A 7,066-nucleotide genomic window follows, 5' to 3' on the forward strand; every position below is an offset into this window, starting at 1 on the left:
TTCCTCAGTGTCCTTTCCTTCTCCTTTCTGAATTGACCCATGGAAGGGTGGATGCTTCTATCAGTAAGCTGTTGAAAATGTGGTGACTTGGTTAGGAAATAGTATAAATACAATACTTCTACCAAGGTGGCCTGCGGATGAAGGGGTGGTATATGACTCATGCATCTTCTGGTGACACTCATGGTTATGATGGTATAATTCTATTGCCTCTAGTGTCATTACGTAAGCATATAAAGGGAATATTGTCCAGTCTATTGTATTACGTTTATGTCTACAAATTGGGTGTTTTACCACGGTATAAAAATTGGGTTGTTTAAATCTTTTTTTTCCTTTTTCCACCCCCTCTTTCTTTGGGGCTGTTATATGAATAAATGGTTTAATATTTTCCCCCTCCTTTCATGGCACTACAATCACCATTTTTTTTCTTGGTTTATACCCGATATAGGCCCCACTTTGGCTCTGGTTTCCAAAATAGCCCTGGTGCATTTTCATTTTTTTTCCCAAGGAAGGCTGAGGTTTTCCTTAGTACAAGGGTGCACCCAAAAAGCCCTTTTTCCCCAGGGGTTTTCCCTCCACTTATCATCCAGGAAGGCGTGGTCATGTACAGTGTCTGCCATTTTTTTTCAATAGGGCTGTCCCCTCCCCTTCCTATCAATTCCAAGGGGAAGGGTGAAGGGGTTTTTCCATATATGTGTTTGGGGCAATCCAATATAAGTGGGGGCTGGGACCCCGATGGAGGGGGGACAATGAAGGTCTTTGTTTTTCCCATCCCACTTAACATTCATGAGTTATAAATGATGGGTTATGAATTAACAGGTATAAATGATGGTTTATGAATTAACACATCCCCTGCAAGCCCAGGAATTTCAATACATTCAGGACTTCTTACGGTCCATGTGCAATATGCAAATATGATCCTTGCAATTATTCTATGTTCCTTGCAATTATTAAAATATTTTCAAATATTTTCAAGTATTTCATGACAGCCACATAATAATTAATCATTTCTGAACAACCATTTTTTATTTAATGTCTATTAAGAGTATCTTATCAACTTTATTTCACTTGGTGATGTTTCATTATAGAGAACATAACATGACAATACATGACATCTAAGTTGTTGGACAACTCATGTTATTCTGGTTAAACAGAGAGAGACTAGTTGATTATGGAGTGGGGATTTTTTTTCAATTATGAAATAATATGTCATGTTTACTCATACCCCAGCCAGCATTGTGAATGGTTAGGAAATAATATGTCATGTTTTACTCGTACCTCAACCAGCATTGTGAATGGTGTCTGAAGCGGTGACATACTAGACCATGGCAGTAAATCTCATACTTAGGTGTTTTTAGTTGTAATGACATTGCCCTCTTTGGGTACAGTGARCACCATCCCCCTCTCTATCTCTCCTACATCCAGGCTGCTGTTAGGCAGGTCATACATTCCTGGAGGAGATTCTTCCTCATGGCCAGACAGTATAGAGAGAGAGTGAGTTTTCATAGAGCGAACAAAGGGATTTCTTCCACCTCACAGAAGTTGAGAATTGAACAATATTCATGTTCTGGAGAATGTATAAAAGGTCGGTAAAGTAGCCAGCTTCAAGAGAGCGAGAGTTGCACCCCTTCTGAAAAAACCTACACTCGATCCCTCCGATGTCAACAACTACAGAACCGTATCCTCTTCTTTTCTTTCTCTCCAAAACTCTTGAACGTGCCGTCCTTGGCCAGCTCTCCTGCTATCTCTCTCAGAATGACCTTCTTGATCCAAATCAGTCAGGTTTCAAGACTAGTCATTCAACTGAGACTGCTCTTCTCGTTGTCACGGAGGTGCTCCGCACTGCTAAAGCTAACTCTCTCTCCTCTGCTCTCATCCTTCTAGACCTATCGGCTGCCTTATACTGTGAACCATCAGATCCTCCTCTCCACCTCTCCCAGTTGGGCATCTCCGGCGCCGGCCCACGCTTGGATTGCGTCCTACCTGACAGGTCGTCCTACCAGGTGGCGTGGCGAGAATCTGTCTCCGCACCACTGTGCTCTCACCACTGGTGTCCCCAGGGCTCTGTTCTAGGCCCTCTCCTATTCTCGCTATACACCAAGTCACTTGGCTTCGTCTATTCCTCACATGGTCTCTCCTATCATTGCTATGCAGACGACACACAATAATCTTCTCCTTTCCCCCTTCTGATAACCAGGTGGCGAATCGCATCTCTGCATGTCTGGCAGACATATCAGTGTGGATGACGGATCACCACCTCAAGCTGAACCTCGGCAAGACGGAGCTGCTCTTCTTCCGAGGAAGGACTGCCCGTTACATGATCTCGCCATCACGGTTGACAACTCCATTGTGTCCTCCTCCCAGAGTGCTAAGAACCTTGGCGTGATCCTGGACAACACCCTGTCGTTCTCACATACATCAAGGCGGTGACCCGTTCCTGTAGGTTCATGCTCTACAACATTCGCAGAGTACGACCCTGCCTCACACAGGAACGCGGCAGGTCCTAATCCAGGCACTTGTCATCTCCCGTCTGGATTACTGCAACTCGCTGTTGGCTGGGCTCCTGCCTGTGCCATTAAACCCGTACAACTCATCCAGAACGCCGCAGCCCGTCTGGTGTTCAACCTTCCCAAGTTCTCTCATGTCACCCCCTCCTCCGCTCTCTCCACTGGCTTCCAGTTGAAGCTCGCATCCGCTACAAGACCATGGTGCTTGCCTACGGAGCTGTGAGGGAACGGCACCTCCGTCCTTCAGGCTCTGATCAGCCTACACCCAAACAAGGGCACTGCGTTCATCACCTCTGGCCTGCTCGCCTCCTACCTCTGAGGAAGTACAGTTCCCGCTCAGCCCAGTCAAAACTGTTCGCTGCTCTGGCACCCCAATGGTGGAACAAACTCCCTCACGACGCCAGGTCAGCGGAGTCAATCACCACCTTCCGGAGACACCTGAACCCTCCTCTTTAAGGAATACCTAGGATAGGATAAAGTAATCCTTCTAACCCCCCCCCCCCCCCCCCTCTTAAAAAGTTAGATGCATATTGTAAAGTGGTTTTCCACTGGATATCATAAGGTGAATGCACCAATTTGTAAGTCGCTCTGGATAAGAGCGTCTGCTAAATGACTTAAATGTAAATGTAAATGGGACAGCCCTTTTCTATGTCCGAATAAAACCCCTACCTGTGTTTTCCTACCTGACCAAGCTTACCTCGATTACCGAGAGGGCTAAGGTTTGAGTATAGACCATGCTTCTCTCAATTACGAGAGTGCTAAGGTTTGAGTATAGACCATGCTTCTCTCAACTACGAGAGGCTAATATTTGAGTATAGACCATGCTTCTCTTCCAACTACGAGAGGGCTAAGGTTTGAGTATAGACCAGCTTCTCTCAACTACGAGAGGGCTAAGGTTTGAGTATAGACCCAGCTTACCTCAACTACGAGAGGGCTAAGGTTTGAGTAGAGACCCAGCTTACCTCATACTACGAGAGGGCTAAGGTTTGAGTAGAGACCAAGCTTACCTCAACTATCGAGATGGCTAAGGTTTGAGTAGAGACCAAGCTTACCCAACTACGAGAGGGCTAAGGTTGAGCCCATTGCTGAATTCTTAACAATACCACGTGGTTAAACTCTGAGCTATCTAACCGACAGAATAAGAACAAATCTTGTGATACTAATTACTAGTCTGCAGCTAGGAATGGGTATCATTGAACGCGAAGACGACACACGCCAAAACATCTATATTATAACAACATTGCTGAATGTTACTCTGAACTATCCATTTCTAACCACGGCAGAGAGACGAGAGGGCGGACAAACTCTCCAACGAAACAAACTTTCCAACAGATCAAGACGACACACTAAGCGTAAAGTGCACATATACAGTGGGCAAAAAAGTATTTAGTCAGCACCAATTGTGCAAATTTCCCACTAAAAAGATGAGAGGCCTGTAATTTTCATCATAGTACCACTTCAACTATGACAGACAAAATGAGAAGAAAAAAAATCCAGAAAATCACATTGTAGGATTTTTATTAATTAATTTGCAAATTATGATGGAAAAATAATGATTTGGTCAATAACAAAAGATTTTTGCCTCTGATCTGACAGACTCACCAAACAGAGAACACCCTGGTCGTCCCTACAGCCTCTGATCTGACAGACTCACTAAACACAAATGCTTCGTTTGTAAATGATGTCTGAGTGTTGGAGTGTGCCCCTGGCTATCCGTAATAAAAAAACAAGAACATGGTGCCATCTGGTTGCTTAATATTTTTTATTTTGTTTTATTTTTTAATTGTATCCCCCTTTTCTCCCAATTTTCGTGGTATCCAATCGCTAGTAATTACTATCTTGTCTCATCGCTACAACTCCCGTACGGGCTCGGAGAATGAAGGTCGAAGCCATGCGTCCTCCGAAGCACAACCCAACCAAGCCGCACTGCTTCTTAACACAGCGCGCCTCCAACCCGGAAGCCAGCCGCACCAATGTGTCGGAGGAAACACCGTGCACCTGGCCCCCTTGGTTAGCGCGCACTGCGCCTGGCCTGCACAGGAGTCGCTGGAGCACGATGAGACAAGGATATCCCTACCGGCCAAACCCTCCCTAACCCGACGACGCTAGCCAATTGTGCATCGCCCCACGGACCACCCGTCCGCGGCTCGGCTGCGACAGAGCCTGGGCGCGAACCCAGAGACTCTGGTGGCGCAGCTAGCACTGCGATGCAGTGCCCTAGACCACTGCGCCACCCGGGAGGCCCTGGTTTGCTTAATATAAGGAATTTGAAATGATTTATACTTTTGATACTTAAATATATTTAAAACCAAATACTTTTAGACTGTTATTCAAGTAGTATTTTACTAGGTAAGTCTGTATTAAGGTATCTATACTTTTACTCAAATATGACAATTGGGTACTTTTCCCACCACTGATCATGAGTCTAATCTGGTCTCCTTCAACATGGTCAGCCTCATTATGAGTCTAATCTGGTCTTCTTCAACATGGTTAGCCTCATTATGAGTCTAATCTGGTCTCCTTCAACATGGTTATCCTCATTATGAGTCTAATCTGGTCTTCTTCAACATGGTTAGCCTCATTATGAGTCTAATCTGGGCTCCTTCAACATGGTGAGCCTCATTATGAGTCTAATCTGGTCTCCTTCAACATGGTGAGCCTCATTATGAGTCTAATCTGGTCTCCTTCGACATGGTGAGCCTCATTATGAGTCTAATCTGGTCTCCTTCGACATGGTGAGCCTCATTATGAGTCTAATCTGGTCTCCTTCAACATGGTGAGCCTCATTATGAGTCTATAATATAAGCCAATACTAATCCATCATGTCTGCATTGGACACGCCTATGGGCTGGCAGGKAGCCTGGTGGTTAGAGCATTGGGCCAGAAACCAAAAGATTGGTGGATCGAATCTCGAGCTGACAAGGTAAAAATCTGTCGTTCTGCCCCTGAACAAAGCAGTTAAACCACTGTTCCCCGGTAGGCCGTCATTGTAAATAAGAATTGGTTCTTAACTGTCTTGCCTAGTTAAATAAAGCTTAAATTAATAAAATCATTTTTAAATGTAGCAGAATTAAATACCCACAACATTCATTCTGTGGGTACTAGATTGACTCAGTTCAGACTGTCAGCCAGAGAGTGATTGTGTATCAATATCATCAGACTAAATTAAAGTAACAACCAAATAAAACAGACAAACAGGGAATGTTCAATGACCCATAAAGACACTCTAGTTCATTCTGTGAATCAGCCCTTTATTTCCTATCATAAAGAACACCTGTGGAAATGGGCCGTGGATTTAGACATCCATCTGACTCCAAAACAAGACATGATTGAATAGTTGAATAGTGTCTAATCCAAATAATCAGCACAATGGCAGGTGTTAGTACAGGGCTGGAACATAAACCTGCACACCCAGTAGCTAGCTCACTAGCAGCAARGTTGGCTATGCATTTTCTAGGTCTATGCATCATCGCTTTAACAGTATTGGTGTAGTYATACAACTTATTCTAACAGTAAACCAATAGCATATTCAGAGCATTTAGAAAGTATTCAGACCCCTGGACTTTTTACATATTTTGTTACGTTACAGCTTTATTCTAAAATGTATTAAATAATATTGATTTCCTCATCAATCTACACACAATACCCCATAATGACATCTGTTAAAGGAATTTAATTCCTATATGTTAGCAACCAATTCAATTAAAACCCTCTGCCCATACATAAGAATTTGTAAGATACTTATTAGCATAAAATGGACAGAAACCAGTCTCAAAATCAATCAATCAATAGCGTTTATTCTCGAGAGTACTGATCATAGTACAATTTACATCAGGTTATATAATAAAAATTATGTCATAGGTTTTAAAATGTCCTTCCTCCTCTCGGATACAATGGGAATACAGTTAGCAGTCTTGCTTTGTCTRCCACCTGTTAAACAATCTGCAACCAGCCCAAGGTCTCACCCCTCCCTGGGTAGAGACAGAATTTCCTGTAAGAACACAGCCTTCCAGCCTGTCTGAAGATAACTCCATTCTTTCTAACAAGGAACACATTATATTCAGCATTATGATTCATAGGTTCATTCATTATGCAGTAACATAGAATTATAACTAAACAGAATACTACTAAGTCAAATGTATACATATTTTAGTCATTATTCATAAAAATCCCGTAACACATCACAATACCCCATAATGACAAAGTGAAAACCAGAAATACCTTAATTACATAAGTATTCAGACCCTTTGCTATGAGACTCAAAATTGAGGTCAGGTGCATCCTGTTTCCATTAATCATCCTTGAGATGTTTCTACAACTTGATTGGAGTCCACCTGCCATAAATTCATGTCAGATCAAAACGTCTAAAATGGAAGACGTTTGGAACCACCAAGACTCATCCTAGAGCTGGCCTCCCGTTCAAACAGAACAATCAGGAGAGAAGGGCCTTGTTCAGGGAGGTGACCAAAAACCTGCTGGTCACTATGACAGAGCTCCAGAGTTCCTCTGTGGAGATGGGAGAACCTTCCAGAAGGACAACCATCTATACAGCACTCCACCAA

This window comes from Salvelinus sp. IW2-2015, linkage group LG27 (assembly GCF_002910315.2).
Source record: "Salvelinus sp. IW2-2015 linkage group LG27, ASM291031v2, whole genome shotgun sequence".
NCBI lineage: Eukaryota > Metazoa > Chordata > Actinopteri > Salmoniformes > Salmonidae > Salvelinus > Salvelinus sp. IW2-2015.